Below are 10,245 nucleotides of genomic sequence, written 5' to 3' on the forward strand. Positions count from 1 at the left end.
GTGGGCAGTGTGATCGGCAGCACACGCCTGCCACACATGGTGTGGGCAGTGTGATCGGCAGCACACGCCTGGCACACATGGTGTGGGCAGTGTGATCGGCAGCACACGCCTGCCACACATGGTGTGGGCAGTGTGATCGGCAGCACACGCCTGCCACACATGGTGTGGGCAGTGTGATCGGCAGCACACGCCTGCCACACATGGTGTGGGCAGTGTGATCGGCAGCACACGCCTGCCACACATGGTGTGGGCAGTGTGATCGGCAGCACACGCCTGCCACACATGGTGTGGGCAGTGTGATCGGCAGCACACGCCTGCCACACATGGTGTGGGCAGTGTGATCGGCAGCACACGTCTGCCACACATGGTGTGGGCAGTGTGATCGGCAGCACACGTCTGCCACACATGGTGTGGGCAGTGTGATCGGCAGCACACGCCTGCCACACATGGTGTGGGCAGTGTGATCGACAGCACACGTCTGCCACACATGGTGTGGGCAGTGTGATCGGCAGCACACGCCTGCCACACATGGTGTGGGCATTGTGATCGGCAGCACACGCCTGCCACACATGGTGTGGGCAGTGTGATCGGCAGCACACGTCTGCCACACATGGTGTGGGCAGTGTGATCGGCAGCACACGCCTGCCACACATGGTGTGGGCATTGTGATCGGCAGCACACGCCTGCCACACGCCGGCCACACATTGTGTGGGCAGTGTGATCGGCAGCACACGCCTGCCACACATGGTGTGGGCAGTGTGATCGGCAGCACACGCCTGCCACACGCCAGCCACACATGGTGTGGGCAGTGTGATCGGCAGCACACGCCTGCCACACGCCAGCCACACATGGTGTGGGCAGTGTGATCGGCAGCACACGTCTGCCACACATGGTGTGGGCAGTGTGATCGGCAGCACACGCCTGCCACACGCCAGCCACACATGGTGTGGGCAGTGTGATCGGCAGCACACGCCTGCCACACGCCAGCCACACATGGTGTGGGCAGTGTGATCGGCAGCACACGCCTGCCACACATGGTGTGGGCAGTGTGATCGGCAGCACACGCCTGCCACACGCCAGCCACACATGGTGTGGGCAGTGTGATCGGCAGCACACGCCTGCCACACGCCAGCCACACATGGTGTGGGCAGTGTGATCGGCAGCACACGCCTGCCACACGCCAGCCACACATGGTGTGGGCAGTGTGATCGGCAGCACACGCCTGCCACACGCCGGCCACACATGGTGTGGGCAGTGTGATCGGCAGCACACGCCTGCCACACGCCAGCCACACATGGTGTGGGCAGTGTGATCGGCAGCACACGCCTGCCACACGCCAGCCACACATGGTGTGGGCAGTGTGATCGGCAGCACACGTCTGCCACACATGGTGTGGGCAGTGTGATCGGCAGCACACGCCTGTCACACGCCAGCCACACATGGTGTGGGCAGTGTGATCGGCAGCACACGTCTGCCACACATGGTGTGGGCAGTGTGATCGGCAGCACACGCCTGCCACACATGGTGTGGGCAGTGTGATCGGCAGCACACGCCTGCCACACGCCAGCCACACATGGTGTGGGCAGTGTGATCGGCAGCACACGCCTGCCACACATGGTGTGGGCAGTGTGATCGGCAGCACACGCCTGCCACACATGGTGTGGGCAGTGTGATCGGCAGCACACGCCTGCCACACATGGTGTGGGCAGTGTGATCGGCAGCACACGCCTGCCACACATGGTGTGGGCAGTGTGATCGGCAGCACACGCCTGTCACACGCCTGCCACACATGGTGTGGGCAGTGTGATCGGCAGCACACGCCTGCCACACGCCGGCCACACATGGTGTGGGCAGTGTGATCGGCAGCACACGCCTGCCACACGCCGGCCACACATGGTGTGGGCAGTGTGATCGGCAGCACACGCCAGCCACACATGGTGTGGGCAGTGTGATCGGCAGCACACGCCAGCCACACATGGTGTGGGCAGTGTGATCGGCAGCACACGCCTGCCACACATGGTGTGGGCAGTGTGATCGGCAGCACACGCCTGCCACACATGGTGTGGGCAGTGTGATCGGCAGCACACGCCTGCCACACGCCTGCCACACATGGTGTGGGCAGTGTGATCGGCGTATCCGTTGTCTGGCAGGCGGGTTGACGATTTTGGTCTCCGCCCACCTACCGTTTAGTGGGGTCTGGGTTGGGGGTGGCGTTAAGGGGGTGGGCTAGCCACCCACCACATTTTACATCCCTCCCTGCCTTGCTGACCCCCCCCGGCGATGTCCAGCCGCTCCCCCAGGTGTGGTTTCACCCTCTCACTTCAACTCTATTGGAATAAAGGCGAACGTGCCATTCGGTATCGTTATTGTTTTGTGTGCCTGTGTGTTAACATTTTGTGATTCATGCAGGACACAAGTATCTCCCGGAATACCAACACTTTTCACCATTTGAAAAATATTCTGCTTTTCTATTTTCCTTCAAAAGTGATCATTCCGCATTTCTCCACATTTTATTTAATTCTTCCCACTTAACCTGTCTACATTCTGCTGGTTCCGGAGGATTGTTGCTTCAACCATGTATTTTGGAGGAAGGAAATTCGTTGTCCTTATCCAATCTCTGCAGCCTACTCCAGTCCTGTATCGACTCCCACACACTGCCGTCTTCAAACTCATGTCTCTTTTTGCACAGGCCCCTCGCACCATCACACCACCTTCGGTGACAGTGTTCCACCGCCTCGCTCGCAGGAACCCATCAACCACAGTCAGACAGAAAACAAACCTTTCTTTCTCGCTTCTGAACTTTAAAAAAAACTTCCAAAGATCAACTTCTCAGACAAAAAGAGCCCATTCAGCCTATCATGAATATTCCAGCTCTTTGAAAGAGGATCCAATTTTTCCCAATTCCCCACTCTGGTCTTGCCCCAGAGCCCTAAGAATCATTGCTTTTCAATGGGCGGCGCGATGACACAGTGGTTAGCACTGCTGCCTCACAGTGCCAGGGACCCGGGTTAACACTGCTGCCTCACAGTGCCAGGGACCCCCGGGTTAACACTGCTGTCTCACAGTGCCAGGGACCTGGGTTAACATTGCTGCCTCACAGTGCCAGGGACCCGGGTTAGCACTGCTGTCTCACAGTGCCAGGGACCCGGGTTAACACTGCTGTCTCACAGAGCCAGGGACCCGGGTTAACACTGCTGTCTCACAACGCCAGGGACCCGGGTTAGCACTGCTGTCTCACAGTGCCAGGGACCCGGGTTAACACTGCTGCCTCACAGTGCCAGGGACCCGGGTTAACACTGCTGTCTCACCGTGCCAGGGACCCAGGTTAACACTGCTGCCTCACAGTGCCAGGGACCCGGGTTAACACTGCTGCCTCACAGTGCCAGGGACCTGGATTAGCACTGCTGCCTCACAGTGCCAGGGACCCGGGTTAACACTGCTGTCTCACCGTGCCAGGGACCCGGGTTAGCACTGCTGCCTCACAGTGCCAGGGACCAGGTTAACACTGCTGCCTCACAGTGCCAGGGACCCGGGTTAGCACTGCTGCCTCACAGTGCCAGGGACCCGGGTTAGCACTGCTGCCTCACAGTGCCAGGGACCCGGGTTAACACTGCTGTCTCACAGAGCCAGGGACCCGGGTTAACACTGCTGTCTCACAGCGCCAGGGACCCGGGTTAGCACTGCTGTCTCACAGTGCCAGGGACCCGGGTTAACACTGCTGCCTCACAGTGCCAGGGACCCGGGTTAACACTGCTGTCTCACCGTGCCAGGGACCCGGGTTAGCACTGCTGTCTCACAGTGCCAGGGACCCAGGTTAACACTGCTGCCTCACAGTGCCAGGGACCCGGGTTAGCACTGCTGCCTCACAGTGCCAGGGACCCGGGTTAACACTGCTGTCTCACAGTGCCAGGGACCCGGGTTAGCACTGCTGCCTCACAGAGCCAGGGACCCGGGTTAGCACTGCTGCCTCACAGTGCCAGGGACCAGGTTAACACTGCTGCCTCACAGTGCCAGGGACCAGGTTAACACTGCTGCCTCACAGTGCCAGGGACCCGGGTTAGCACTGCTGCCTCACAGTGCCAGGGACCTGGGTTAGCACTGCTGCCTCACAGAGCCAGGGACCCGGGTTAGCACTGCTGCCTCACAGAGCCAGGGACCCGGGTTAGCACTGCTGCCTCACAGTGCCAGGGACCAGGTTAACACTGCTGCCTCACAGTGCCAGGGACCCGGGTTAGCACTGCTGTCTCACAGTGCCAGGGACCCGGGTTAGCACTGCTGCCTCACAGTGCCAGGAACCAGGTTAACACTGCTGCCTCACAGTGCCAGGGACCCGGGTTAGCACTGCTGCCTCACCGTGCCAGGGACCCGGGTTAACACTGCTGTCTCACCGTGCCAGGGACCCGGGTTAGCACTGCTGTCTCACAGTGCCAGGGACCCGGGTTAACACTGCTGCCTCACAGTGCCAGGGACCCGGGTTAACACTGCTGTCTCACCGTGCCAGGGACCCGGGTCAGCACTGCTGCCTCACAGTGCCAGGGACCAGGTTAACACTGCTGCCTCACAGTGCCAGGGACCCGGGTTAGCACTGCTGCCTCACAGTGCCAGGGACCCGGGTTAACACTGCTGTTTCACAGTGCCAGGGACCCGGGTTAGCACTGCTGCCTCACAGTGCCAGGGACCCGGGTTAGCATTGCTGCCTCAAAGTGCCAGGGACCTGGGTTAGCACTGCTGCCTCACAGAGCCAGGGACCCGGGTTAGAACTGCTGCCTCACAGAGCCAGGGACCCGGGTTAGCACTGCTGCCTCACAGTGCCAGGGACCAGGTTAACACTGCTGCCTCACAGTGCCAGGGACCCGGGTTAGCACTGCTGTCTCACAGTGCCAGGGACCCGGGTTAGCACTGCTGCCTCACAATGCCAGGGACCAGGTTAACACTGCTGCCTCACAGTGCCAGGGACCCGTGTTCGATTCCAGCCTCGAGTCACTGTCTGTGCGGAGTCTGCACGTTCTCCTCGTGTCTGCGTGGGTTTCCTCCGGTTTCTCCCACAGTCCAAATATGCGCAGGTTAGGTGGATTGGCCGTGCTAAATTGCTCCTCAGTGTCCAAAGGTTGGGTGGGGTTACGGGGTTAGGGTCGGGGTGTGGGCCTAGGCCGGGTGCTCTTTCCAAGGGCCGGTGCAGACTCAATGGGCCGAATGGCCTCCTTCTGCACTGTGGAGATTCTATTCTGAGTATTTAGCCAATTCCCTTTTGAATGTTACGATTGGACCTGTTCATGCTGCCATTTCAGGCACGCATTCCAAATCATGAGGGTTTTATGTGTAAAAAGAAAATTCTCACTCTCTTTGGTTCATTTGCCAATCCTCCCATATCCGTGTCCTGCATCGACTGACCTTCCATTCAGTGCAAACAGTTCCTCTTTTATCGTATTGAAACCCTCCCTTATTCTCTTTCTGGCTCGCTGCCCTTTCCCCATTCATTCCTATTTTGAGAGATCTTGAAGTTTTTTTTTGCTCTGAAGCTTTTTGTCTCAGCTGGCACTGAGAGAGAGTTTAAATCCCGGGGAGATCAGTCCAGGGCAGCGCAGCCCCCTCTGTCCAAGTGGCGTTCATCAAACTGAATCTGAGTTTGAGAGCAGCCAATCTGAGTGACTGAATGTGGAATACATGGAGCCACATCCTGCATCTACACGGTACGTCAGTGAGGAGTACAAAAATAACTCCTCACATTGACATCCAGTTCCCAAAATAGAATGAGTGGCAGAAGCCAGGAGAAGTCACACAGCAACTCATTTCGCAACCTTCTCGTCCGTTCCAACCCTCGCTGGTTTACCGAGCAACCCTCTCTCCACACCGAGAGGGAGTGGTGGACAATCCCACTTTCTGTTCTTCGCTGAACACATACGGTGGCCTTTGCTCAGTAATCAGTCCCGTGAAAGAATTATGCTTCATCGTGAGGCCTTCCCTTCCACAGAAAATGTACCTGGACCCTGCTTCCTCATTTATTTAATTTATACTCCTTGGCGATGAGCTACACTGGGGCATTCAGCCTTCCACTGGATTACATTGGATACATGGCACAGAAACAGGCCCTTCGGCCCAACTAGCCCATTCTGGTCTCTATGCTCCACTAAATCTCCCTCCCATCTTTTCCCATCTAAATGCACCATCGTAACCCCCTGTTCCCTTTCCGTTCATGTGTTTGTCCAGTTTCCCCTTAACTGCATTGATGTTATTGCCTTGGGCCACTCCCTGTGGGAGCGAGTTCCACATTCTCAATACTCTCCGGCTAAAGAGGTTTCTCCTGACTTCCCGACTGGATTATATTGACGGCCTCCAGCTCTGCTCGTCCCCACCAGAGGACACATTCTGCCCACGCGACACAGCCGTTCATAATGTTAAAGACCTTGATTAGTGTGGTAATACCAGGTATTGCGGTACCTGAGAGGTGGATGACCATTGGCTAGAACCAGGAGTCTACCATTGGCTGATGTACATAGCTCCGCCCTGAGAGGCGGAGTATAAGAGCCGATGCCATCCCAGCAGCCTTCACTTTCTGTATTGAAGCTGCTGGGGAAGAGTTCTAGCAGATTAAGGCCTATTAGTTTTGACTCACCTTGTCTCGAGAGTAATTGATTGCGCACCAATTAGTTCACCCCCTCGGCCTTCCTTTTTCAAAAGAAAAGAGACTCACCTATCATCGCTTCCAGATATGTAAACCCCCACATTTCTGGTATCATCCTTGTAAATCTTCTCTGCGCCCTCACCACTGCTTCTATATCTTTTTCTAATATCCTAGTACATACTAATCCTGATACTTCCTTTTCAACCTGGTATGGTCTTACACTGTGAACCCTGACCCTTCACCCTAGTGACATCATGCACTGGGGGCATTGGACCTTCAGTTAGGATTCTCAATTAATTTAGGCTTTAACAGACAATCGCCTGTCCCTCCAACCATGTCACTTCCTGTGCCAAGTTTTATTGTTGGATTTTACTAATTCAACACACTTGGCTGTGGGGGAATGAAGGAAATTTATCCCAATAAAAGGCTGTGTTGGGATTTATTGGGGAAGTGACATCAACATGATGTACATTTGGCTCAAAGAGCTTCTCAGAATCTTGATCTAAGAACTATTCGTTTCTGATCCCTGTTCCTTTGCCCAAGTTAGCAGCAAAATATGTCTCAGGCACTAACTGGGGAAGGCAGTGGCGCAGTGACACACGGTACTGTCGCTGGATTACCCGAATCCCACCGCGGCAGATGGTGGACTTTAAGCCCAATGAAACATTTGGAATTAAAAGTCGAATGATGGCCGTGAAGCCATTGTCCATTGTCGCAAAAACCCACCTGGTTCACTCGCGTCCTTTAGGGAAGGAAATCTGCCGTCCTTGTCTGGTCTGGGCCTACGCGTGACTCCAGACCCACAGCAATGTGGTTGACTCGTAACTGCCCCCTGAAGTAGCCGGGTAAACCACTCAATTCAAGGGCAATAAAAGCTGGGCCTCGCTCCCACTCTGACGTGTCACCGAAGTATACAAAAGCCAAGCATTTCCTGCTGGAGTTAAAAACTTCCTCCCACTCCAGAACTTTACTAAACAGCAAATTAACTCATTGTGAAATATTTACAGGTTCCATGGCCATACTGATATATAGCTTAATGATCCTGTTGTTAGTAAAGTCATATCCTCCAGCTTACTAGGAGCAATGCCACAGGAGCTTAGCCAGCACTTTTCTGGATATATTTTCACAGGCCCGAGATGATTATCTTCAATTGTCTTTGAATTAGAAATTGAATTGAAATACCTTTGAATTTGTTCTCAAGCTCCCTTCATCATTAAGGTCATAAACCTGTGTCCAAGCAGCTAGAATCTCAGAATCTGATTGGTCTGAAGCATCTCATTAAATATTTACCTTTTACCAAAGCAATCTTATCTGTCCTTCCTTTTAATATGGGAATCTGTCTTGTCCTTCTCTGACTTTCGTGTTTTCAAAGTCAATGCATTCCCTCTGCAGCATTTTTAATACATTTTACATGTAATCTAATCCTCAGAACTGGTGGATACCGTACCTTAATTCTCTCTGAATGTAACATCAAATGATGCACACAATCAGCTCTGTCTCAATCTCCACTTGACTATATATTTTTCAGTAATTTCTTCTCAATCGTGAAATAATTAGAACTTATAATTAGAATTTAACACGGTGCCAATAATGACCATCCTCGGTGTTCGACAGCTCTGCCCTCGACATCAAGGCAGCGTTTGACCGAGTGTGGCATAGAACATAGAACATAGAACGATACAGCGCAGTACAGGCCCTTCGGCCCACGATGTTTCACCGAAACAAAAGCCATCTAACCTACACTATGCCATTATCATCCATATGTTTATCCAATAAACTTTTAAATGCCCTCAATGTTGGCGAGTTCACTACTGTAGCAGGTAGGGCATTCCACGGCCTCACTACTCTTTGCGTAAAGAACCTACCTCTGACCTCTGTCCTATATCTATTACCCCTCAGTTTAAAGTTATGTCCCCTCGTGCCAGCCATATCCATCCGCGGGAGAAGGCTCTCACTGTCCACCCTATCCAACCCCCTGATCATTTTGTATGCCTCTATTAAGTCTCCTCTTAACCTTCTTCTCTCCAATGAAAACAACCTCAAGTCCATCAGCCTTTCCTCATAAGATTTTCCCTCCATACCAGGCAACATCCTGGTAAATCTCCTCTGCACCCGCTCCAAAGCCTCCACGTCCTTCCTATAATGCGGTGACCAAAACTGTACGCAATACTCCAAATGCGGCCGTACCAGAGTTTTGTACAGCTTCAACATGACCTCCTGACTCCGGAACTCAATCCCTCTACCAATAAAGGCCAACACTCCATAGGCCTTCTTCACAACCCTATCAACCTGGGTGGCAACTTTCAGGGATCTATGTACATGGACACCTAGATCCCTCTGCTCATCCACACTTCCAAGAACTTTACCATTAGCCAAATATTCCGCATTCCTGTTATTCCTTCCAAAGTGAATCACCTCACACTTCTCTACATTAAACTCCATTTGCCACCTCTCAGCCCAGCTCTGCAGCTTATCTATATCCCTCTGTAACCTGCTACATCCTTCCACACTATCGACAACACCACCGACTTTAGTATCGTCTGCAAATTTACTCACCCACCCTTCTGCGCCTTCCTCTAGGTCATTGATAAAAATGACAAACAGCAACGGCCCCAGAACAGATCCTTGTGGTACTCCACTTGTAACTGAACTCCATTCTGAACATTTCCCATCAACCACCACCCTCTGTCTTCTTTCAGCTAGCCAATTTCTGATCCACATCTCTAAGTCACCTTCAATCCCCAGCCTCTGTATTTTCTGCAATAGCCTACCGTGGGGAACCTTATCAAACGCTTTGCTGAAATCCATATACACCACATCAACTGCTCTATCCTCGTCTACCTGTTCAGTCACCTTCTCAAAGAACTTGATAAGGTTTGTGAGGCATGACCTACCCTTCACAAAGCCATGCTGACTATCCCTGATCATATTATTCCTATCTAGATGATTATAAATCTTGTCTCTTATAATCCCCTCCAAGACTTTACCCACTACAGACGTGAGGCTCACCGGTCTATAGTTGCCGGGGTTGTCTCTGCTCCCCTTTTTGAACAAAGGGACCACATTTGCTATCCTCCAGTCCTCTGGCACGATTCCTGTAGCCAATGATGACATAAAAATCAAAGCCAAAGGTCCAGCAATCTCTTCCCTGGCCTCCCAGAGAATCCTAGGATAAATCCCATCAGGACCAGGGGACTTATCTATTTTCAGCCTGTCCAGAATTGCCAACACCTCTTCCCTACATACCTCAATGCCATCTTTTCTATTAGCCTGGGTCTCAGCATTCTCCTCCACAACATTATCTTTTTCCTGAGTGAATACTGACGAAAAATATTCATTTAGTATCTCGTCTATCTCTTCAGACTCCACACACAACTTCCCATCCCTGTCCTTGACTGGTCCCTAGTCATTCGCTTATTCCTGACATACCTATAGAAAGCTTTTGGGTTTTCCTTGATCCTACCTGCCAAATACTTCTCATGTCCCCTCCTTGCTCGTCTTAGCTCTCTCTTTAGATCCTTCCTCGCTACCTTGTAACTATCTATCGCCCCAACTGAAACTTCACACCTCATCTTCACATAGGCCTCCTTCTTCCTCTTAACAAGAGATTCCACTTCTTTGGT

The sequence above is a fragment of the Scyliorhinus torazame genome, chromosome 2, assembly GCF_047496885.1.
Source record: "Scyliorhinus torazame isolate Kashiwa2021f chromosome 2, sScyTor2.1, whole genome shotgun sequence".
Taxonomy (NCBI): Eukaryota; Metazoa; Chordata; class Chondrichthyes; order Carcharhiniformes; family Scyliorhinidae; genus Scyliorhinus; species Scyliorhinus torazame.